This window comes from Canis aureus, chromosome 28 (genome assembly GCF_053574225.1).
Source record: "Canis aureus isolate CA01 chromosome 28, VMU_Caureus_v.1.0, whole genome shotgun sequence".
NCBI lineage: Eukaryota > Metazoa > Chordata > Mammalia > Carnivora > Canidae > Canis > Canis aureus.
In genome coordinates, this window is record NC_135638.1 from 6,193,316 (window position 1) to 6,219,504 (window position 26,189).

The window sequence follows — 26,189 nt, forward strand, 5'->3', positions numbered from 1 at the left end:
TTTCATTCCTGTCCTAATGATTACCTTTTTTTTTCTATGTTTTTATCATATTGTGTGGTAATTCTTTGTTTACAGATCTTTCTTTCCAATGAGTCTATTCCTTTAAGATGAAGATCATCTTTTTCTTATCTATGTACCCACAGTAACTACCATATTGCCTGATGCATTACCCATGCCAAATAAGTGCTTGTGAGCTGAAAGACTTAATGGAAAATTATAATTTTATGACATCCTTCACTAAATTTTTTTATATGTGCAGCTATTGTACTCTGGAACATTCAACTAATTCAGTCAAGTGTGTTTTAAATGAGTTATATAAATTCTTCAGCTTTCTAGTTTATTTTTCATGGCAAATCATAGACTTCAGGACTTCTGAACAGTGGAACAAGTTATAGAATTTCTTCACTAGGGATATTTAATAAGATAGATAGGCATCTACCTGAAATGGTTTAATTAACTCCTATTTAAAGGGCAGGGGAAATTCGTGCTCTCTCTGTCTCATGCTCACTCGCTCTAAAATAAATGAATAAAGGGCAGGGAGGTACCAAATAATCACTGGAACCCCTTCTCTGTATTTGTATTTAAAATCTGTAGGGGAATGTGTGCAAGCTATTCATTCATTGGGTGGTGGGAAGCAGTGTTGGTTGGAGATAAGAGGAAGGATACAATAAAGGAGAACTATAAGAACATGATAGGAGAAAGTACTGTAGGGATTATACTCCTTTACCTGCTACAAATTACTAACAAATGTCATTGTTCGCAGAATCTCAGAATTCAACTTTCATTCCAGCTGCTTCCTCCTTAAGAAAAACTCACTGTACAGTGGTGAAACTAAATCTGTCAAGGGAATAGCCTATATGGTATCCTTAGATAGACAACTAACGGAAATAGTATCTGATCTTTCTACTTTAAGATGCAAGAACAGAAACTAGGGTGTTTTCAGCATATCAATTTCTGAACTAGATAATAGGCCTGATAATGGACTAAAGTAAAGTGAAATGTGAAGCCCACAGTAGTGTTTGCTGGAAGTCAGCTCCTATCTCATTCCAACCTAATTCTCTTGCCATTAGAAATCAACCTTGAGCATGTGAGAAAACTGTTCTCATGACAAGGAAAAAGGCAATTTAAAGGCCCTGACTTATTAAGATTAACTAGACCAGAATTGAATAATGTTTTGTACTTTATTTGCATCTATTACACTGTATTGTAACTCTTATGGTCTAGGTCCATGTTTCCATTTAAGATAGTTAAGTCCTCAAAGGCAAGAATCATGTTAATTCATCTTTTTATCCCAGAACATTGCCTGACCTATTGTAAATATTCAATTGCTCATTGTTGAGTAATGAATCAATCAATAATTGAATTATGGCCACATCATAATTTTTAAAACAACACTAAGCAGTAGATAAAGCTTTGGGAACCAGAGAGCTAGGTAGGGCCCATTTCTCAATTATTTTAGGAGTTCAATGGAGCATATTTAATATTAAAACCACAATAAGATACAACTTCAAACTCACCAAATTGGTTCTGAACAAAGACAACAACAAGGTTGGTGAAAATGTGAAGAACAGGAACTCTTATGAATGACTGTGTGGAATGTAAGATAGTAAGTGCATCCTGAAAAAGTTTGGTAGTTCCTTAAAAAGTTAAGTGCAAAATTTACCATAACCCAGCAATCCCACTCTTTTGTGTATACTCAAGAGAAATGTTCACACAAAGACTTATGCATGAATGTTCATGGCAACATTATTCATAGCAGTCAAAAATAGGAAACAACTCAAATACCTATCAACTGGTCACTGGTGAAGCAAAGTATGGTATGTCCATACAATGAGATACTATGCAATAAAAAAGAACACAGTACTGATAAGTTCTACAACATGAACAAAATTTACAAAAGTTTTCCTATAGAACTGATGTTATTCAGTATTTATGTTGAGGATATTCTTAGAATCCTTTACCCATTGAATATCACCTCCCATACAATCTTGTTGTTTATAGTTCCCCTTAGAAATGAAAAAAGCGTATATTTTAATGATTAATATTCAAGTTGATTTACTATACATGTTATCGAATTGGAGTTCAACTCAGAAATTTTTGCACCCTATCTTCACTCTGAGTTCACTATCTTTAATGGTTAATTTTATGTGTCAACTTGATTGGCCTAAGGGATGTCCAGATAGCTGGTAAAACATTATTTCTGGGTATGTCTGTGAGGGTGTTTCCAAAAGAGATTAACATTTGCACCTGTATACTAAGTAAAGAAGATTGACCTCACCAATGCCAATCGAGCACCATCCAAACTGTTGAGATCCTCAATAGAAAGAAAAGATGGAGGAAGGGCAAATTTGCCGTTTGAGGTGAGACATCCATCTTCCTCTGCCCTTGGATATTGGCATTCCTGGTTCTTAGGCCTTTGGACTTGGACCAAGATTTATGCCATTGGTTCCTCTAGTTCTTAGGCCTTCAAGTTTTGACTAGAACTATACCACCAACTTTCCTAGGCCTTCAGCCTGCAGACAGATTGTGGGACTTCTCAGGCTCCATAATCATGTAAGTCAATCCCTCATAATAACTAAGAGAGAGACAGACTACTGTTTACTGGGTCTATGGTTTATCTATTCAATAATAATTTTGTTTTAATGACTACTTTTTTCACTTCTAATTTTTCTACATAGGTCATTCTTGTAACCAAGCATTCTTGTTGCCAATTTTTGTTTCCTACTATCTTCCCTTCATTTACATGGAAGTCATGTCTTCATGTTTTGAACACCCTAAATACTTATATAATTGTTCTATAATTCTATTTGAGCTATTTTTTTTATAACTATTCATTTTTATTAGATGCTTTACTTAATATTAGATTTCCTCATGTACTCTGGAATTTAGTTTTTAGTTTACTGGTAGTTTATTCCTTTTATTTTTCTCTGCCTCCCTCTATGCTCTCACCACTACCTGTCAAGTAGCTTTACATTTCCTGCCACCCAGTACTCCATGCCTTACTCCAGAACCAAATCTTATACTGGCAGTTTGCAGTTACTGCTTTGAATGAATTAGAAATTCTGTACATCTGGCCAGAGTCAGGTGGGTAATTCAGCTCCTCTTGTTGAGGATGTATCTTTCCAAGATCTGCAGCTTTTCATGTTTCTTAGCTCTGAGCATCCTTTCACTCTAGAGGGGAACTACTTCCTAGTTCCAAGCTTCAATTAATGAGCCAGGCTCTAGTCCCCTGCTTTTCAGAGAGCACATTTAATACCTTTTCCCCTATAGGAACCCAATTACCAGCCACCACTGGTATTTAGACTCAGATCCCAACAAGCCAGAGTCATCAACTTCTGCCTCTGTTTTGAATTTCTATTTTATTTCTAGTCCACAGTGATCTTTCTCTCATTTTTGAGCTCAGTTCTAATCATGAAGCTTCAGGAAGATAATGGTTGTAAAAATAAATATATTAGGGAATTATAATTATACAGCTTGGCTTTATGGATCATTTAGGGATAGGACATAGACTGAGAAAAGCCAAACAATAACAGAAACCTGGGAAACAGCATGCTTTAGATTTATTAGAAGAACAGTTGTCCATGAAGGAAACTGAGGGAAAACAGGAGCACAAGGTGAAAAAACAAAGAGAGTAATACAAACAAAATTTAACTAAGTGCTTAGAAACTTTTAAAAATGAGCATGTATTACATGGTGCCATATTTCAAAGTCCAAAACTGGAAGGTGTCCCTTAACATATTAACAAAAATTCATCATTGACTTTTATCAGAGCAGTTTCAAAGAATGAAGAGACAATTATTGGCAAGGATATGAAAAAATTGGAAAAATCCTGCACTGTTGGGAATGTAAAATGGTGTAACTGCTATGAAAAACACCATGTTGTTTCCTCAAAAATCCAAAATAGAATTACTATATAATCCAGTAATTTTATTTCTGGGTATATAACCAAAATAATTGGAAGTAGTGTCTTGAAGAGGTGTTCATAGTGGTAGTATTCACAATAGCCAAAAGGTGAAAGCAATTCAAGCATCCAACCATGGATGAATGGATAGAATGGAATATCATTCATTCTTAAAAAGGAAGAAAATTCTGACACAGGCTATAATATGGGTGAGTCTTGAGGACATTATGTTAAGTAAAATGTGCCATACACAAAAAAGACCAATTCTGTATAATTCCATTTATATGAGGTACTTAGAGCTGTCAAATTTAAAGAGACAAAAAGTCTACCATTGGGGCTGGAAGTAGCAGGGAAATAGTTGTTTAATGAGAATAGAAGTGTTGCACAATGAAGAATTTTGGAGATAGGTTGCAAAAAAAATACCTAACTCTATGGAACTGTGCCCTTAAAAATGATTAAGATGGTAAAATACATATTATGTATACTTTACCACAATTAAAAATAAAAAAGTAAGTGAGAATAGAAAATAGTGGATAAGACTGCAGTCAGACATCGGGAGTTTGAGGCAGTAAAAGGGGATATGAGAATTATAAGTAGGGCACGAAAATCTATTCTTTCTAAAATTGTGGTTGGGGGAAACTTTCTGAACATAAAAGCATTCGAGAAAAACAAAGATCAACAAATATGACCACTTAAAATTTAACACATTTGAAAGTCAAAACCTCAGATGAAAGATAAGAGGCAAAAGTAAAGAAAAAAACATTTGTTAAATCACCTATAAAGGCATAATATTCTTAATATTTAAATAGCTGATAACAATAGATAACATTTGTGGATCATAAACTATATGCAAGGTACTGTTATAAGCACTTAACATATTTCATCTAATAATTCTTCAGAAGTACTCTGAGACACAGCAATAATTATTATTCCCGTTTTAAAGATGAGAATTCATGCATACGGCCACTCCACAACTTGCAACGTGGTGTCCCAAAGCAAGCGGCAGAGCTAGGGTGAGGTTCAGAAAATTCCTTCTAGAGAGCCTAAGATCTTAAGCAGTGAGCTCTATTTAAAAAAAAAAAAAAAAAAAAAAACAGGAACACTCTAATAGGAGAAAAAATATATACACAGGATCTGAATAGGTAATACTCCTGGGAAGAAAGAAAGGGTCAAAAACCTAAATGTGTTCAGCTTACACATTATCAAAGAAATACAAATTAATGTGGTACCATTGTTTACCCTTCAAGTTGACATAAATTTCTCCCAGTTAAGATACTCGGTGAATACAAGGTTACAAGACAGATTGCTGAAGAAATGAATTGAGAAAGATTGGAAACTTGATGAGGCGAGGGTTCTAAGAAAAATAGATGAGAAGGGAAGAAAATAAGACTTTAAGCAAAGGGAGAAAATAAAAAACCCTTCCATTTCTCTCCTTTTCCCGTTTCCATCTCCAGAAAAGCACATATACCTCTCAAAATAACCAGTGCCACCTATGACTGCAGGGAGAAAACTGCTTCTTGTAGAGATGACAAGTAAGGGTCCTCTAAGATGTCTGACTGGGAGGCTACCTGTCATCATCATGGCAAATAGAACCAATTTTTCTTCCTGTGACTCTGCCTTAATCAACTACCAGCTAACCTAGAGCCAGTGCTTGCTACCACAGCCTCTCTGCTATGTCTGCCAAGTTTTTCTTTCTGCTCATGTATTCATGTTAGTTAGTGTAAATAAGCCTCTGCTCCATGCTCCGTGCTCCATACTCTGCTGGTTTCCAGGGACTTGGAGGATCAAGGAGGACATATTGCATGGATTCACCACAACAGAATGAAAGGATTCATTCCTTTCAGCTCTCTTCCTGTGGTGATTATTAATAATTTCCTAGTGATACTATGATCCACTGCACACTCCTTCCCAACGGTGTGATTAGCTCTTCATAATTTGTCATCTTCTTTGTTTCTTCCCTTCCAAACTGAAGATATTCAAAGAGCAGGAGTGCTCACATTCTACTCTATTTTGAGAAGGTTTGAATGTGACAGAGTAATCATTTCTTAGGGTCAGGCTGCCTGCAGGGAAGCAATCATTTTAAGTGTTTTCTTTTTTCTTAACTGGAACTTAAATTCAGCATATAGTGGCTATGATTATCCAATCAACAATCTCTTATCAGAGATTCATTTAGCACCAATAATTTGTAAAGCATAGTTCTGGAACCCCAAGATACATGTCATAAGATAAAGTCTCAGCTCTCGAGAGCTTCCAATGGTAGAGAAAATATAATAAACAGGGAAACAATAAGCTTGAGTATTATAGAAAATAGGACTGCTATAAGGAAAATACAACAGATGAGGTAGGAAATTACTTGTTTAGATAAGAAAGTTCAAGGTCTTCTCTGAGAAGGTGATATCTGATAGGAGATTTGAACACTAGGAATTTCTGGACTCTTCAAGTGGGGAATGAGTGAGAGCCAGATGGTTGAGGGACTAAAAGTTGTCAGGGAGGCTTTGACCCAGTAGAAGACAGGGAGAGTGGAGATGAGGTCAGAGAGGCAAAAGTAAAGTTTTAAGGCTACAGTGAGAAATTTAGACTTTATTCTGACTATCCTAAACCATTGAGGATTTAGAAGGAAGTCATGCAATTACCTTCCTGGGACTTTGAGGACACATGAAATATTTCCCTACATCCTCCAGCCCAGTCCCTGATCTCCACTATGGTAAGAAAGAAGTAGCCTGAGGGCAATCATTCAGGGCCAGACAAGGCCTTCTATCCTGAAAGATCTCCCAGGTATCCACATAATGTTTTAAGTTTAAATAATAGAAACTGATTTTTTTTTCTTTTTCAGAAATCCCCAATGCAATACAAATACTAGATCATAATAAACTATTGAAGTCGTTAGGACATCAGTGTGGATTAATGAGTAAGTTTACAACCCCTGAAGGATCAGACAAGTTTAGGAGTTAGGGAGAAGATGCTTTAGAATGACAATCCATTACCAAAATATCCCAGTTGGGGAAGTTCAGGCAATGGAAGTATTGGTACTGGAGCAAGGAAACACCCAGGGCAGGAGAAGATGGACCAAATGGCAAACAGAATAACACTAGGAACAAACCTGAAATACTATGAAAAAAAGTGATCTTAAAGCTAGGCCCATGCCTTTGGTAGGAACTGCTCAAGCAGTCATATATGGCTCTTGCTGGTGGCCCTTATTGGCAACAGACCAGAAATTAGTATTTAAGGAAACCATAATCTTTTATTTCACCTATTTGATAGATGAAGGGCAGGGGGGCGGGGGAGGGGCAGATATCAAGAAAGTATCACTTATGCTATTTAATCAACAACTAACTGCTTACATCAAAACAGTGAAAGCAGAAATACCAACACATTTAAAGTAGGGATACTGTCCCTGTATTAAGTTCCAAATTCAGGAACCTGAGCCAAAAACCTCCTATCTGAGCAGATATTTAAAGATCCCTGCTGAAGAGATCAGTAGTACAAACCTATACCGACTTAAAAATCTGAGGAATTTTCCTAAAAAGTTTAAAATGAATCTTCATATTTGTCCAGGCAGTCCTCTAGATACTCCTGAGAATAAGTGACATTTTCCTAGGAATCTTAAACAAAAGAAATGATAAAACCTAAATGTCTTTTGTTTTTTGTTTGTTCTAATTAGAAAGCTAGCCTTTGACTCTATGACAACCGTTGTGTATTTTTTTCATGTGTTTACCTTCTCTCTCCTATTTCAATGCAAAATCCTCAAGGACTGGAGCTATTTCCTTTTAGAGCTCCCTGGAGTATACAGTAGACACTCAAATGCTGTTGATTGACTGGCTATCTGACACCACAAAAACATGGAACAAGAATAATTGACACCATCCTTATGGAAAAGAATTAAAGAGATGTAAAATTGACATTTCACATTGCTGATGCCCACCCTACATCATTCACAGATGAAGTAGAATTTCTAATTAGAGCGGCTCTACAAATCCCAAATAACATCTTCAGTATTTTATAGAATTAAAAAAATATATATCCATTTATTATAGCCAGCAAACACTAAATTGACCTGGATTTGTGGCCAAATTTAGATCGGACAGATGAATCTGAATGTTGTTAAATATTTGATATTTGTTTTTAAATTTCAAAGACAGACACTTTATATAGAGAGTCTTTTGCAGATGCCTTCCTCTGCTTTCCTATGTGAGTTAACAGGAATCTTTCTGTGGATTTATTTTCTCTTGGGCATCCTAGCGTTATTGAAGAGGAAAATGCATGCATTGCTATGGTCAAGTATAATTCTCTTTTTATATTTAATAATCAGGACAATCAAGGCCATTTCTTTTCTATTTCTGTATCTTTTACTCTGTGGATGATTCATGATTATGCATAATAATGATGAAGTCTTATTTGATCATATTTATATCCATTTATATTTTAAAATTATGATGCTGACTTGATGCCCATTTGTCTTTCTTATTCAGTGATGATAAGATAGTTGATTGAAAGCAAGTGTGTAAGAATGCTTAATTTGCATATTATCTGAATGCCATCAATGTTATTTCACTTCCCTCTCGCATTCTCCCTCATTGACAGGAAAGAGTTTGAGAGAAGTTCCTGCTAAGCAGCATTTCTGAAAGACAAGCCAATAATATCATCTACAAACCACAGGTCATTTGAATCCTGTGAGGAATCACTGTGGGACTATATCTAACAAGCACCCAAAATTCTGATTTCAAAACCTTGTTCTGAAGGAATTCCAGTTCTTCAGAAAGACATTCTATGGGAAAGTAGAAGTCTGATTCAGATGTGGGAGCTGGTTGCCAGGGGTAACTCAAATGAAAAAAAGAAAAGATTGTATCTCAACTACCTGCAAATTTCAAAGAAGGTGCAGCAAACTAATTTCCCTGGTGGGAAAAAGATCCCTTTCTTCTTCCTTTCAGAGTGAAAAAAATGACTCCTCTTGTTGGTAAGAGACCCTTGTGCAAATTCATGCTGTTGACCTCAAGTGAGACTGTAATTTCTTTACCTGTCTGAGGTAAGAACAAATCAGCAGGGATTCTGAGGGAAGTTCAGGGCTTACTAGAAAATTAGAAGGCTAGAAAAGAAAACTCAAACTCTTTTATTTGCATCTATCATCCTCTCAATGAAGAGTCCATGTGCTACTGAGTAATAAGAGTGTAAGGAATTGGAGAAGGAATGCCTTCTCCAACAAACATTCCAGGGCACACTGCTGGGAGTCTAGATTTCATCAGTAAACAAAGACCATCCAATCCTTGCTTTCATGGAGCTTATGGGTTACAAGGTAAGATAGTCCTCAAGGATGCTATTGTCATCTAACTTCCTTCGTGAGATCCAAGAAGATTTGCAAAGGAAAATTATGTTTAATTTCAGATCTAAAGGATAAGAATCAAGGGATGGAAATAGGAAAGAAGGAATTTTAAGACAGGGGTTACAGCAAGTGTGAAGTGACCACAAAGTTGAAAAAATTTAGAGGCATTTTGACATCAAACTAAACTAACATTGACTCTTCTTGGAGTCAAATTTTGCCCCCAAACGAAACCTCCTAAAGTATTCTAGGTACTTTAAAGACATTAAATCATTTAATCGTCAAAACAAAGCTATAAGATAAGCACCATGTATCATTTTTCAGATGAGGAAACAGGCATATAGAGTGCTCGAGATCACAAATCTACAATTGTAGAAGCGGCATTCAGACCTGCATAGTCTGCTCCAAACTTTGTGTTCCTAACCACTATGGTAAAAAAAATCTCTCCATCTACCTCCAAGCAAAGCATAGTGAATTATAGTCTAAACCTAAAAATCAAGATTTGATTGACCTAAAATGGCTAAGGATTATGGATAAATTACTTATTACACTTATTTTTTTTAAGTTCTACCATGAGTTCACTTTTAGAAATCCTGGATTCAAAAGTCTAATAATGTGTGTATTCCACATATTAGCTTATTGAATTCTCAAGAAAACAACATGAGTTAGGCATTATTCTCCTTACTTTAACAATTTTATAAACTGAGGTTCAAAAGATTAAGAAAACTACCAAGGATTATACTCTTGTAAAGAGTAGAACAGGAAATGGAACCAGATTGGCCTTGGTATAAAAATCTGTATTTATTTTTCTATTACTGTTATAAACTAACTTAAAAAATTATATGATGTTTAGACCTCTAAGAGTGATCACTGTATTTTATAGATACTGAAAAACAGATATCTTTTAAAACTATCTATGAACTACCAAGCCTTTCACCTTTTAAAGTTGTAGGGACGACATAAGCATAGGAAAACAGCTGCAGGATCAATTTCCTACAACTCTGACTTCAGTCTACACATAAGTTCAGGCTTTTGCAGTTTAGAATGTGGAGGTGCCAAGAAAAAGGGAAACTGCTCAAGTAAGGGTAAAAGAGCTACCCAAGGAATTAAGAAAAATAAATAGAAGAGCTTAAAGGAGAAAAATCAGCATAATATTCCATTGTATACATATACCATATCTTCTTTTTTTTTCTTTTTATTTATTTATGATAGTCATCACAGAGAGAGAGAGAGAGAGAGAGAGGCAGAGACATAGGCAGAGGGAGAAGCAGGCTCCATGCACCGGGAGCCCGACGTGGGATTCGATCCCGGGTCTCCAGGATCACGCCCTGGGCCAAAGGCAGGCACCAAACCGCTGAGCCACCCAGGGATCCTACCATATCTTCTTTATCCATTCATTTGGATTATAAAGGAAAGGAGGGAAAATGAGTGGGAAAAATTAGAAAGAGTGACAAAACATGAGAGACTCCTAACTCTGGGAAATGACAAAAGGGTAGTGGAAGAGGAGGCGGGCGGGGGGATGGAATAACTGGGTGATGGGCACTGAGAAGGGCACTTGATGGGATGAGCACTGGGTGTTATGCTCTATGTTGGTAAATCGAACTTTAATAAAAAAAATTTAAAAATAAAGGAGAAAAACCTGAAAATGGATATAAGAACTATAAACAATTATATGAGTTTATGGGAAGAAGGTAAATCCAGAGAGAGAGAAATTCTGAAGGCTGAATCAATATCCCCACATCAGTCAGAAATAAAGATGTTTAAAGCCCTTAGAAAGGAGAAAAAAGGCATTATCTGACTAATCCTTCCTTAAAAGTTTCAGAATAGAGATCAATGGGAAAAAATACAAATAAAAATATTGTAGACATTATTTTAATATTTCCTGAAATTTTAAAGTTTATTAATTTGGATCTGAAAGCTGACAAAGGCCTATTGAGTTTTCAGAAATTTTACATACATTTCAAAGAGATGAAAAAAATATTTACTATTAATACTTTCTAACATAAGTTAACTTAAGAAAAAGGTTAAAAAAAGAAGGTTAACCCAAGAAAATGATTTTATTCTCAACTGGGAAAATTAAGTCTCTTATTTCCAAATTGTATTTCTCCTTCCACAGCACAACGTTGTGACCAAAGATTGAAGAATAACCTGTACTTTTCAACATACATAATTTTTTCTTAAAACTTTACCTTACACCAGGCCATAAAGCAAATATCAAAATATTTCAAAAATTGTTATTTTTCAGTCCATTATCTCTGATAAACTTGCACTTAACTTGGAAACCAAGAGTATACCTGTTAAAACATTTTCAACTTTAAAGTCCAAACAACTGAGGAGTCAAAAAGAAATCATAAAATTTTAAAATACTACAGAGGGACATCAGCAAAATGGCAGAGTAGATAGCCCTGGACCTTCTGTACCTCCACAACCATGCTAATTCATTAACAATTCACAAATTCCCCTTGTGAAAAGTCCAGAATTTCTAACTGAAAGGCCACTGCACCTCAGGCAAACACAGAACCAGGTTTAACAAACTTGGTTACCCTCTCACCAGAATCCCTACCTCTGGCACAGTGCCATATCAGCAAAAAGAGATCCCCTAGCTCCCAGCTACTTCCAGGGGAGAGAAAGTATTGGTTTATGCAACCAAAACCTCAATGTTTTCAAAAGGGCTCCCCCACAGAACTGGTTTCTTGGAACTTGCCAGTCTTGGACCTCTGGTAGACCTGACATCGTCTAGCTTCCTGAGGGAGAACAGAGCAGTGGCTTGGGTTGGTAGATGTCATAGCTCCTCCCTCTGCTCAGGAAGAAAGATAGAATTAAAAATCCCAGCTCTCAGGTCCCCGCTGATGTAAAAAAAAAAAAAAAAAGTTCCTATGTGCATCTGAGGCCCTAATTTTTCCAGGGTTGCCCAAAAAAAATGGCATATGGTTTGCTCATCTCAAAGTACAGGTGTGTCCAGTGCAATCTAGCTGCTTGGAGGAAAACAAAGATAGTGGTTTCCATTGAGAGACATCATAACTTCCTCCCTTGACTCAGCAAAGAGTGAATGGACAATAACCAAAGCTATCTGCTTCTCCCTGGAGAAGAAAGAATTGGTCTGGTCATTCAATTCCACAACTTTTTCAGGCACTGCCCCAAGGATAGACTTCTTACTTGTGTGTCCCAGAATGTCGAGGTTCTGGCATACTTTAGCTTCCTGGGGCAAGTAAGAATATGGGCAGATTTTTGGCCTGGCAAATGTCAGTGCACAAGAAGCAGATTAAAGCAAACAAACAAACAAACAGCCCAGCTCCCCTCTTCTGGAGAAAGAAAGAGTTAAACAGAGCATCCATCACCCAACTTTTCTGCAAATGGCCCAAAAAATTGGCTTCCATCTCATTTGTTCTGGTGCACTGACAGGACCCAGCATATCCTAGATAGTTGAGGGCTGTAAAGAACAAAGAAAACAGACTGCACTAGCATGAGGTTTTGAGAGCCTTCCAGAATCTTTGTCTAGGCTGATTGGTGGGGGTCTTTTCCTGTACAAGGCCAATACGTGAAAAACAGAAGAGGTGGCCACTTTGTTGAATGCGCAGTCACCAACACAGAAAGTCAAGTAAAATGAAGAATCATGCAAATATGTCCCAAACAAACAAACAAATAAACAAACAAAACAAGATAAATCTCCAGAAACTGACCCTAATGCAATTGAATTATTTGATTTACCTGAAAGAGAGTTCGGGATAATAGTCATAGAGGTCCAGAGAACAGCACATGAACAAAGTAAGAATTTCAACAGAGAAAATAATAAATGGTGTAAAAAAATAATGGAACAAAATAATACAATAACTGAGAAAAAGAAATGTCACATATAAGGGAAACTTCATGAGATTATAAGCTACTTCTTCAGCAGAAAACTTGTAGGCTAGAAAGTAGTGAAATTATATATTAAAATTTGTTGAAAGAAATTGCCAACCAAGGAGACTATATCTGCCAGCACTCTCCTTAAAAAGTGAAAAAGAGATAAAGACTTTCCCAAATAAAAGCTGGGGGATTTCATCACCACTAAACTTGCCTTACAAGAAACCTTAAAGGGAGTTCTTCACATTGACACAAAAAGATGCTAAACAGCAACATGTCAACATGAGAAAACAAAGTAATTGGTAAAGGCTAAAATGTAGACAAATACAAAATATTGTATTACTATAATGGTGGTGGGTAAACCACTTTTAATTCTAGTGTAAAAGTTAAAAGGCATAAGTACTTAAAATAACTGTAACTAAAAATTGTTAAAAGATAAGCCAATGAATAAATGTAAATTGTGACAATAACATGAAGTGGGGGGATTTAAAGCACAGAGTTATTGTATGTAATTGAACTTGAGTTGTTATCAGCTAAAAATAAACCACCGTAACTATTAAATATTTTATCTAAACTCTAAGGTAACCATAAAAAAAATACGTGGAGAAGTTACACAAAAGAAAAAGAGAAAGGAATCAAAGCATATTGATACAAAAAATCAACAAAACACAAAAGAAGATAGCAAGAGAGAAAAGGCAAATAAATGAACTACAAGACAAACAGAAAACAATGAAATGGTAAGAGTAAATCTTTCCCTATCAATAATTACTTTCAATATAAATTGATTTAATTCCTCCCAAAAAAAGACATATAGAGTGGCTACATGGAAATGAACAACCAAGACCCAATTATATGCTCTGTACAAGAAACTCACTTTAAAGATACACATAAGCCGAAAGTGAGGGACTGGGGAAAATATCCCATACAAATGATAACCAAAAAAGAGTGGGGGTGGCTACACTTATATTAGACAAAATAGACTTTACGTCAAAAACTGTCACAAGAGACAAAAAAGGACATCATATAATGATAAAAGAGTCAATCCACCAGGAAGATACAACAATTATAAATATATATGCACTGAACACCAGAGCACTTAAATACATGAAGCAAGCATTGAAGAACTAAAGGGAGAGATACACATCAATACAAAAATAGACTTTAATACCCCACTTTTAATGAGGGACGGCTAATCTATACAGAAGATCAGTAAGATCAGTAAGGAAACAAAGGACGTGAATAATACCATATACCAAATGGACCTACCAGACATAAACAGAACTTTCCATGCAACAGCAGCAAAAAACACATTTTTCTCATATGTACACAGAATTTTCTCCATAGTATATCACAGCTTAAGTCACAAAACAAATCTTAACAAATATAAAGACCAAAATCATATTGAGTGTCTTTTGACCACAATGGAATGAAATTAGAAAACAAAAACAGAAGGAAAGCTCAAAAATACAATCATATATAGAAACTAAACACACACTCTGAATAACCATTGGTCAAGGAAGAAATCGGAAATTAGAAAATAGCTCAAGACAAACAAAAATCAAAACACAACATGTCAAAAAAGTATGAGATACTGTGAAAGTGGCACTAACAAAGTTTATTACAGTAAATGCCTGCATTAAAAACAAAGAAATATCTCAGAAAACAACCCAACTTCTACATCAAAAAGCTGGAAAAAAGAAAACACTAAGCATAAGTTTAGCAGAAGAAAGTAAATACCAAAAATTAGAGATAAAATCAACAAAATAGAAAAAATTTAAAAACCTAAAAGTCATTTTTTAAAAGAAAAATTGACAAAACCAGAACCAGACCAAGAAGAAAAAGAGAAAATATTCAAATAAATAAAATCAGAAATAAAGGAAATGATATTACAACTGGATAATCTAGAAAAAATGAAATGGATAAATTCCTAGATATATACAAACTACCAAGACTGAATCATGAAGAAATGGAGTCTGAAGAGCTGTATAGCTACTATGGAGATTGAATCAATCATTAAAAATATCCCAATGAAGTAAAGACTAGTACTAGATGGCCTCACTGGTGACTTCCATCAAACATTTAAAGAATATCACTCTTTAAACTTTCCCAAAAAATTGAAGACGATTACTTCCAAACTCATTTTCTGAGGCCAGTATTATACTTTTACCAAAGTCAGACAAAGATACCACAAAAGAAGAAAATGGATGCAAAAATCCTCAACAAAATACTAGCAAATATAATCTAACATCATATTAAAAGGATCATATATCATGTTCAACTGGGATTTATCCCTGGAATGCAAGGATGTTTTAACATATGAAAATCAATATGACATATCACATGAATAAATAATAAAAATCACATGATCAATTTAAGAGATACAGAGAAAGCATTTGACCAAATTTAACGCTTTTTTATAATAAAAAGTCTCAACAGACTAGGAACAAAAGGAAAACGCTATATAGGAAAAAGCCCACAGCTAGCATCATAATCAATGGTGAAAAGCTAAAACTTTTCCTCTAAGATTAAGAACAAGACTTCTGTTCAACAGAATACTAGAAGTACCAGCCAGAGCAATTAAATAAGAAAATAAATTTAAGGCATCCAAGTCAGAAAGAAAGAAAGAAAGAAAGAAAGAGACATTATCTTTTAGGTAGAAAACCCAAAGACTCCATTAAAATAAACCTTTTATAACTAATAAACACAGTAAATTTTCAACATAAAAAATATTTAAAAATCAGTTGCATTTCTACACACTAACAACAAGATATCTGAAAAGGAAATTAGAAAAAAACAATCCTACTTACAATAGCATGAAAATAACAAAATTAGGAATAAAATGAATCGAGGAGGTAAAATATTTGTGTTCTATAAATAACAGAATATTGGGAAAAGATATTTAAAAAGATAAAAATGGAAAGGCATCCCATGTGCATAGCTTAAAGACTTAATATTTTTGGGCAGCCCGGTTGGCTCAGAGGTTTAGTGCCGCCTTTAGCCCAGGGCATGATCTTGGAGATCAGGGATCAAGTCCCATGTCAGGCTCCCTACATGGAGCCTGCTTCTCCCTCTGCCTGCATCTCTCTATATATACTCTCTGTGTCTCTCATGAATAAATAAATAAAATCTTTTTAAAAAATAAATAAAAAATAAAGACAATATTTTTAAAACATCTTCACTACCCAGAGAGATCTACAGATTCCATTCAATGTCTTTCAAAATCTCAATGACATTTTTTGGACAGAAATAGAAGAAAAAATCTAAAAGTTATATTGCACCACATAAGTTCCTGAATAGCTAAGTTAGTCTTAAAAAATAAGAACAAAGCTGGATTATGTCACAGTTCCTGGTTTCAAAATACATTACAAAGCTATGTTAATCAAAATAGTATGGTACTGGGATAAAAACAGATATAGAGAGACCAATGGAACAGTAGAGAGAGCCTAGAAAAAAATCCATGTATATACAGGCAACTGATCTTTAACTAAAGATCTAAGAATGCACAATGCAGAAAGAATAGTTTCTTCAATAAATGGTGTTGGAAAAACTGAATATTTACATGTAAAAGAATGAAATTGTACCTTATCTTAAACCATACATGAAAATCATTCAAAATGGATTAAGGACTTAAGTATAAGCCCAAAAACTGCTAAAAAGAAAAACGTGGAAGAAAAGTTTCATCATTGGTCTCAGCAGTGATTTCACGTACACAACACCAAAAGCACAGACAACAAAAACAAAAATATACAACAAAAAATAAGCACAATGAAACCTCCAAACAAGCAAACAAAAAAAAAATCAAATTAAAAAGCCTCTACACACCAAGGAAGTAAGCAGCAGATTGAAAAGGCACTCTAAGGAACAGGAGAAAATATTTGCAAACTATATTTCTGCTAAGGGATTAATATCTAAAATCTATAAGGAATTCTTAGAACTCAACAGCAAAAACTCACTAATAATCCAATTTTCAAATGTATTTCATATATATGGCTATCCTCAAAAAAATTGGAAAAATAAGAACCCTTGTACACTATTGATGGAAATGCAAAATAGTGCAATTTCTATTAAACACAGTATGGATTTTCGTCAAAAAAATTTACAACTACCATATCATCTAGCAATCCCACTACTGGGGATTGTACTGAAATCAGGATTTCAAAGAGATATTAGCACTTCCAAGTTCATTGCAGCACCATTCACAATAGTTAAGAAGTAGAAACAACCTACATGTTTATCAACAGATAAATAGATAAATTGCGGTATACATACAATGAAATATTATTCAGCTTTTAAAAAAAGGAGGAAATTGTGCAATATAGGACACCAATGAACCTTGAAAATATTATGCTAAATGAAAGGCAAATTCCTCATGATTCCACTTATATGAGGTGTCTAAACTAGTCAAATGCACATAATCATAGGGCGAAAAACTGATGGTTTCCAGGCACTAGATGGAAGAAATAGGGAGTTACTCATCAAGCTTCAGTTAAGCAAGATGACTAAATTCTAGAGATCTGTCCAATATTGTACCTATAATCAGCACTGATACATTAACTAAATTCTGTGAAATTTTTTAAAAGGGAAGGTACAAATAAACATAATGAAAAGAATACATTATTTTAGATATTTCAGAGATTCAATATGTAATAAATTAGCATTACCAACTTCATACCAATACATTTATAACTAAATTAAATGGACAAATTCCTAGAAAAACGTAAGTGATCAAGAATGCAAAATGAATTACAAAATTTGAATAATTCTATTAGGATTACATAAATAAGATCAGGTGTCAAAACTTCTTCCTTAAAGAAAACACCAACCTGAGGTCAATTACCCAACAGATTCTATGACAATATATAATTTTCATCTTATAAAGCCATAACAGAAAAACAATCTGATCAAATGAATTTTGAGACTAGCATAACCTTAATACAAAAAATTAACAAGGAGAATACAACAAAGAAAAATTACAACCCTAACTAAGTATAGAGAAAATACGGAGTAACAAAAGTAAAGTTATGAAATAAAGCATTCGCCAACTGGTTCCAACAATATATTGAAAGGATATTTCATCATGATCAAATTGGGTTTCCTCCAGAAATTTAACATTAGAAAATTGATTAATTCACCATATGAATGGATTATAAATTCCTTTTTTTTAAAAAAATTTTTTTTTATTTTTTTATGATAGTCACACAGAGAGAGAGAGAGAGAGAGGCAGAGACATAGGCAGAGGGAGAAGCAAGCTCCATGCACCGGGAGCCTGACATGGGATTCGATCCCAGGTCTCCAGGATTGCGCCCTGGGCCAAAGGCAGGCGCCAAACCGCTGCGCCACCCAGGGATCCCAAGATTTATTCACTTTTAGAGAGAGAGAACACACTAGCAGGAGGAAGGGCAAAGGGAGAGGGAGAGAACCTCGAGCAGACTCTGTGCTGAGCACAGAGCCAACACACGGCTTGATCCCACAAGCATGGGATTCATGACCCAAGCTGAAGCCAAGAGTCAGACACTCAACCAACACTGAGCCACCAGGTGCCTACATGTGAATGGATTATAACAGAGAAATATCATATGATTATTTCAATTGATTCAGAAAAAAGCCATCAGTGAAATTCAACATCTACTAATTCAAAACAAGAAAAAAATCTCAATCATCAGGGAAAGTAAAATTAAGCTAAACATTTCACCCACAAATTCTCGGAAAATTTAAAACCAGAGAATATTAAGTATAGGCAATGATATGGAGCATCTGTAGATTGTAAGGAGCAAAATTTGATATCATTTCATGAAGTTAAAGATGTACTTACCTTATCACTTAGCAATCCCACTCCTAGGTACATATCCTAGAGAAACTCTTGAAAAAATACACCAGAACATAGGCAAAGAATATTTATAGCAGTATATATTGTCACAACAAAAAAATGAAACCAGTCTATATATTCATCAGCTACAGGATAAATTAAGATTGTATGAAATCATATACAGTAGCAAAAATGAATTACAGCCACATAGTTTAAAATAATTGAGTCTCAGAGACATAACACTGTTCAAAAAGGGCCAATCACAAGAGTTAAGCCAGTGTGATTCCATTTCTATAAAGTTCAAAACCATATAAAATCGAACTACATTATCTAGAGATACAAACACAAAGTAGAGGTGTGGAATTAAAGAAGGGACACAGGAAAATACAAATGTATGGGTAATAGTCTATTTCTTAAACTTGTTGGTGATACCTAGATGTTTATTTTATTGCTGTTCTTTTTATCATACTCAGATATTATTAATATTCCTTTCATCTGTTCAATATTTAAGAAACAAAATACATCAAGTGAGAAATTAAAGATATCATTATTTTTTTTCCTTTTCCAATGTGATACAGTTTCAAGTTAGGATCAGAAAGCTGATGCTGAGGTTTTCTTCCTATAACAAGTGGCTCCTGAAGAATTTAGTCCTGCACAGCACACAATTTGTTGGCATGAAGATGGCTGCAGAGTATGCACAATTTATTGTCCTTTGAAGATCAATGTGCTACTTAACCACTTTGCTAAGTAACAAAAAGATGCACAAGCAATAGTCTGTAGATTGCCAAATGCCCTGCCTGTCTGGTTCACTTTAGCTAATCTTTCTATTTTATGTAACTCATTCTGGACAAACATATTTCTTATCTTTTTTTTTTTTTTTTGCCTGTACCCTAAATGCTCAAGGACAAAATGGATAAAATGGAAAAATTCATCTTCAAATCAATACACAGTTCTAAAAAATAATCTGAAAATGTTGCAGTAGTCTCATATTTTCGTGTTGATGGCAAATTTTGGACTCATATTTTTGCGCAGCAATATTAAGATTTGAGATACTTGAGCCATACGATGAGAAACTAGCCAAAAAAAAAAAAAGAGTAGTTAATTTTAATCACTGGAATTAACACAATAAGTTTTATTACCGTTAAAGTAATAAATACAGTTAATGTAGAGCTTTTACCTAAAGACATATAACCTATAAGCAATAGCACTTTTTTATTACTAAGGTATAGCTTTACATTTTAATATAGTGTCAATGGAATAATTATTAGGCTTTTATAAATACGTTAATTCCCCTTAAAATATGTTCTACACCTTGGATATATACTTTTATTTTATTTTTTTAAAGATTTTATTTATTTATTCATGAGATACACAGAGGGAGAGAGAGGCAGAGACACAGGCAGAAGGAGAAGCAGGCTCCATGCAGGGACCCTGATGGGGGACTCGATCCCGGGTCTCCAGGATCACGCCCTAGGCTGAAGGCAGCGCTAAACCGCTGAGCCAACTGGGCTTCCCTATTTCTACTTTAATATAAGCATCAGTGTAAAATATACTCTGTAGTACTAGTTTGGAGGACCCTCAAGGTTTAAAGTGCCTTTCTATCCTTACAAACTTGGTTAGGATTCATCCATTTTCAACATAGCCGTCAAAATTTTAAAAATTCTTGAGAGCCTGCAAATTAAGAGTATGGTAACAAGGACAGCAGATGGCATACAGAAGAAAAAGAAGCACTTCATATACTCTAGTATGAGGCAAAACATCATTTTTTTATTTAAATGATCTAAAACAACAAAGAAGAGGTATCACAATAAGAAAATTATTCTTAAGTGTGTAGAGGGGAGATTATTGTGGATTTTTTCAAAACCAATTAAGATTTTTATTTACTTATTTGAGAGAGAGAGAACATGAGCAGGGGTGTGGGGAGAGGGAGAGGGAGAAGCTGGTTCTCCGCTGAGGAGGGAGACCAATGGGGGACTTGATCCCAGGGCCCTAGGATCATGACCTGAGCTGGGGGCAGACGTTTAACCTGAGCCACAAGGCACCCTAATTATTGTGGCCTTGACCAATCTGGAAAGGCTAATGAAAGACATGACCTGAAAGCTGGCTATGAAAGAACGAGTACAATGTGGGTAAAGTAGGGAGCCTTTCGTGTTAAAAAACAATCAGAGCAGAGAATGAAGACAGAAAAGCAGAAGATAAAGAAGACAATGAGTAGAAGAGTACAGTCATTGTATTTCTGTTTCTACCTTCCCAGGAGAATGAAAGAATTATGGCACTGCCTATGCGATCACCTCTGGCCTACATGTTTAATTCCACTCCAAGACCCACCAGAGCTCCTTTTTCCTTAGTGACAATGGCTAGTAGTGTTTCTGAAGTGTTTGCTCTGTTGGTCTGGGTCCCAAAAAAGAACAGTCTGAATTGGAGGACCAGCTGAGCCTCAGAGACAGGATCAGCATGTATCTATGATTTTAAGCCACAGAGATTTAGGAGCTTCCTATAATCACCACATAACCTACCTCATCTTGACTCTCTCACAGATGGAATATTTAGAAGAACAAGGAGACGTAAATTCAAACAAGATGATGAAGATGTTTAAATGCCAGGCTAAAATATTTCAAGTTTATTAAATAAATAGCCTATAGGAAATCATTGAATTTTTGTGAAGAAAGAAAGAAATTAGTCAATGTAGAGTTTTAAAATAAGTGTGGGCATGCCAATAGGATGAATTACATAGGGAAGAGGACAAGAGGTACAGAGATCAGTTAACAGGCTATTGCAATAATCCAATAAAACTGATACTGTTCGGAACAGAATGATTTGAAGATTAGACAAGAGAGGAAACGTCAAAAATGAGTCCAGCACTTCCAACTTGCGTGCCTTGTTAAAACATACAATGAAGATATAGAACAATTTAACTGGAAGGATCCGTCTATCTCTGTTAATAATAGTGTCCTTTTCTCAAACTGATTTTGAGAGAAAGATTATTGTAGACGTGTCCAGTTCGGGGTAACAGTAGGTCACATGAGTCCCTGTGTCCAACAAGGAAATGGAGATAAGGAAACCGAAAAGTTCAAAGATAGAGGATTAGATCCGGGAGCCGCCTGCACACCGGCTGTCCTCAGGTAGTTGTCTAGATGGGAGGGACACCAGGATAGACAGTGCACGAGGAGAAAACATTTTAGGAGCGTCTCAGTCAACGTTTGGTTCAGGAAGCAGAATTCACAGGTGAGGAGCAGCTGTCTCCACCCAGAGGTAAGGCCTCCGCTGCCAATACCACACCTGGGAAAATGACAAGGGAGCCCAGAGCTCCAACGGCCAGCACTCAGGTCTGACGGGCAAGTGTCCTGTTCAGACCGCTGCAGAAGGAATGGTTCTCACCTTCCTAGTAGCTCCTGGGTGCATTTCATTGGTAGGACCTCAATTACATCCAGCGCCCTAGCCACAAAGGAGTCCTTCAAATGCAGTGCTTAGCCCCATAGCCCCCGTGAAGGGGGTGAAGTGCTGAAACACGAGAAGGGAACAGAAATGGCCCTTATTCCAGCTAGATAATGTCTAGCCTGGGGAGTAATAAGCTTAGTTTGATTTGTGCTGAATTCAAGGTCCTTTTGAGACATCAAAGGGGAGAAATATATTTCTTAGGCAGTTAAGTAGGATTCTGGGATCTTAGAGATCTGGAATGAGTGTCAACATTTAGATGGTAGTCGAAAGACTTTTCAGGGAGAATATGATCGTTTGAAGGGTTAATTCTCCCTCCAGATGACTACCAGTATCCAAAAGGAAAGCCTGCATTGAAAGGTAGAAGGAAAGAGAAATCAAGGGTAACTTGCTCCATGTTAAGATTTAGCAGCACACCATTCCTGACAAAGGATTTCCCCAAGTATTGTAATCAAAATACTATAGATCCATCCGTACCCACCCACGAAAATGACAGCTAAGAAAAGTGACGGATGTATTAACCACCTGGATTGCGCTAAATCATTTCTCAGTATATACAGATGACACGTTACCATATTGTAGGTCTTAAATTTCCACAGTGTTGTCTTTATATGTCGATAAAGCTGGGGGGAAGAAGTTGGCCATCCTAACTTTAAGCCAGGCTGACACCACCTGCTAATAATGCATTTAAGGAATTTCTTCTTAATCCTTTTTCCCCTTGTTTTCTTCCCTTTTAATATGAAGATTTCAGGCTTCCAGCCCTTGGCCTTGGTTCTGATGTGAACTTTGGCTCTTTAGATGTGATATTGCTAGTGGGTTGCTGGGCATTTTACTTTCATCGTCTATGTAACTTGACTGAGACCTTGGCTTCCCCATATTCCGTGAGTACGGATGCCAGGCTGAATTACTCTGCAGCTCAATGGGAACAAACTATCCTTTGGATCTGTACCTTGTTCCATAGGAAAGTCTAGTTAAAATAAAAATACTATTTCATTAGGCATACAAGCTTTAAAAATGGCCATTTTTGCACTTGTAATTTCTTAGTGTTCAGGTTCCACTTTTGAACTGAGCCACAAATCAATAAAGCAACACTAAATGTCTGAGTGGAACAACGAGGCACAATAGTTTGCTCTAAGCCACAATTTTCCAGGTTTGTGCAAACGGAGCACACCTAAATATTGACAATATTGTACATGTATTTGCTTGACTAATGAGGTCTTGTGTGTGTGCTTGCACACATACACACATATGCATACACATAGCAGGTATTAGGAAAGTAAATTTTGGACTTTTATAAAGGTCAATTCTTATGTCCCAAGATAACTGATATCATCATGTGAAAATGCTATTCATATCCGACTTGAAGTCTAATGTAGGCACTATGGAATTTCAAACATATTTTAATTTACTTTACAAATTTCAAGTATATAATACAGTATTGTCTGCTACCATCACTATTCTGCACATTAGATCTTCCAAACTTCCTCATAATTGAAAGCACGTACCCTCTTCTAATATCTCCCCAATTTCCTTTTCACCCATCTCTTGGCAACAACCATTCTACTCTCTGTTTCTATCAATTTGACCTTTTTAGATTCCACATATAAGTGAGATCATACAGCATTTGTCTTTCTCTGACTTATTAAGAGAATTAATACAGGTGCAAAAATATACATTTATAATAGATTTTTGCTAATATTTCTGCCTTCTGAAGAGCACTTTAACTCTTTTTAAGCTTTATTAGGATATTTAAACTTTGTAAGCTATATTATTGTGTGCTCTTAAGATACATAAATGGAGACATTAAAAGCACAATGTAAATATAATAGGAATAATTACCCAAATTTAATTTTTTAAAAACTGATATTGACATGTTCTTTTTCCTAGAGTATTTTACTCTTCCTATTTCCTTTTCCATTAATACTTCTCTGTAATACAGAAAATATGTCATACACATTACACTGATTCTTGGTATTCATCAAATGTGATGATATCAAGTCAAATATCCTCACAACACAAGTGTTGGATCATGGAATCTTTAGAATTTTACTTACTAGATTTATAGGAATTTGATTCCAGTTTTCCAAAAATGCCCATCCACTTTGTATCTACAGACTTTTGGTAGGCCGGTTGTTAGACAATCCAGTTTTTTTTGCGTCTATCTACTCATTGTAATTATTATCCATGTCTGAAATGGCCATCATTTTTGAGGCACCTGGGTGGTTCAGTTGATTGAGTGGCTGACTCTTGATTTTGGCTCAGGTCATGATCTCAGAGTTCTGGGATTGAGCCCCGCATCAAGTCCATGCTCAGTTAGGAGTCTGCTGGAGATTCTCTCTCCCTCTCCCTCCATCCCTCCTGCTCATGCTCACTCTCTAATAAATAAATCTTTAAAAAATAAGTAAAATGAAATGGCCATCATTTTAAAACTCTTCAAAGCATATTAGATGTCATCATACATTATACTTTTCTTGTCAAGACACAGGTAATTTGTACTTGAAAAATCGCAGTTGGATTCCAAACAAGTTAGTTTTGATAAATTGAGAAAGCCTGCCTCCCTTGTCCTGGTGACATTTCTTCCCTCCTTCTCTCCCTCCCTTTCTGCCTCCCTCCCTCACCCCCTGCCTTTTTTTGATATTTAAAGTAGTTTATTTCTCAAAAATTAGTCATGTTTCTGTTGTAGGAGTATTTGCTGTGACCTAAACATAGAATAATGTCATTAGTCTACCTTTTTCTGGGCTTCATATGGTCTCTTTTAAAAACATCCAACAGTTTTGGAAAGCTCCATATAAATTTCTCTTTTATAGTAATCCTTCTTTCCAGTTTCATCTTTGATGGGTTTCCTAATTTGGAAATCCTTTCTCTAATTCAAAAAAGTCATTCTTTGGTTGGGGGGTTCATTCCATTTTCTTTTTCTTTTATTTTTTAAAAGAACAGGTAATGCTCTTCTTTAAAATGGTAGTAATAAAAAAATAAAAATAAATAAAAATAAAATGGTAGTAATAAAAAATAATAAATAAAATAGCAGTAATTACAACATACAGGTTTCCCCCACAATACAAAAGTACAGCATTTGTATGGAATCTTTTCTAAGTTGAAATAGTGTATAGAATATCCACTGCTTTTAGAAAGTTTGTTTTATGTAACTTCAATTTTACAAAAGACCTACATTTTATGATTATGGCTTTGTTTTGTTTCTATTTAAAGAGTTTTTTGTTTTGTTTTTATTTAAATTCCAGTTATTTAGCATACAGTGTATATATTAGTTTCAGGTGTATAGTACCATGATTCAACACTTCCCACACAACACCCAGTGCTCATCACAAGTGCACTCATCAATCCCCATCACCTATTTCACCCATCCCTCCACCCACCTCCTCTCTGGTAATCATCAGTTTGTTCTTTATAGTTGAATCTGTTTCTTGGCTGTCTTCCTTCTCTCTCTCTCTCTTTTTTTTAAATCCATATATGAGTGGAATCATAGTATTTGTCTTTCTCTGACCTATTTCACTCACCATATTACTTTCTAGCTCCATCCAAGTCCTTATTGCTTCACACTTTGAAAACATGATTTTACAGCAAGTCGGCATTTTAAAGCCTTTTTATGGCTGTCAACAATGATATCTCTTGTACACCCATCTAATGAGGCTAACTCCTTTCATGTCTATAAAGTTGAATATATCATAAAGTGCTTCAATATATTTGGAAGAAACTGAAAAGTGACATAAATGTTTATCATGAATGTTTCAATATCAAAGAGTGATAGATCATATAAACCCCCTTTTTAGCAGTCTTGTGGGCAAGGTGCTCAGGACATTCAGCTGGTAAGATCTTTTTCATTATCCTTGGGAAGAAGTTCATGGACTGAGTAGAATTTGTCAAAATTTATA